Source organism: Morone saxatilis, unplaced genomic scaffold (genome assembly GCF_004916995.1).
Source record: "Morone saxatilis isolate NCDOM2014 unplaced genomic scaffold, NCSU_SB_2.0 Contig0, whole genome shotgun sequence".
NCBI classification, from domain to species: Eukaryota; Metazoa; Chordata; class Actinopteri; family Moronidae; genus Morone; species Morone saxatilis.
This window is the reverse complement of record NW_023339650.1, coordinates 19597878-19598929: the sequence shown is the minus strand read 5'-3', so window position 1 is coordinate 19598929 and position 1052 is coordinate 19597878.

Below are 1052 nucleotides of genomic sequence, written 5' to 3'. Positions count from 1 at the left end.
GGTAATAATAATAAACTTTATTTAAACAGCACTTAATCCAGGGTGCTTTACGTGGGTGGAGCCAGGATTTAAAGCATTTCTGGAAGTACAAAATTCAGTGGTGGTAAAAATGTCCATATTCTGTGGTATTCTGTCTCCACGTGGACATGGCTCCGCTGTTAGCTAGGTAGCTGACTAATCTTCACTCTGTGTCGCTGAAAGCTGAAGATTGATTGAACGGGTAAATGTGATATTATTGGTTGATCAGTTTTGTTGTACAGGAAGGTTTCTGATATAAAAATACAAAGAACGTTTGTGTGAATGTTCAACAGGGCAACAATATAACTGAGGATGTGATCTTAAAGGGTTAAAATGACAGCTTTTCACCTGGACTTAAATTTTTTGCTGTTTTGTGAAGAGACAGAAAACTGAGCGTTCCACAGAAACACTGACGGGCTGATTGAAACGGGACGAACTCGAGGAACCGGCAGAAAACAGGAGTGATGTGACTGACAGGGAGGAAGGGGATGAGCGGAAGGTAAAAGTGCAGACTCGGCAGCAGGTTTTTTCCAGACACCTGTCTAGTATTTCATTTGAAGGATGTGTCCCCCCTCCCTCCCCACCCAGCAGGCCACACACTGACTGACAGACAGCAGCTCACATCCAGAAAACCTTCCTGTTGCTCCGCTCTTTGCTAATATTTAAAAGAACTGGAGGCGTACGTGATCTGATTCTGACAGAGTAATTATTCCCCAAACTGTAATGTCAGAAAATGAAAACGCTATTGTGCAGGAACATATTACATTTCTCCCCCTAAAGACTCTCTGGAACAAATCTGAGCAGCTGGCGTAGCTCACATGTTCCTGAGGAGTTCAAGAGAAATTAAGAAAAACGTTTTAACCATTAAGTCGAATAAATCTGATGAGACTTTTCCACACCAATACTCGACAAGACAAATTATTTTAATTATTTTTCATTCTCAGTGGTCTTTAATCAGTGATCACTAATCAATATTTTTATATTAAAGATCCACTATGCAACACTGAGGAGAATCTATTGTCAGAAATGGAATA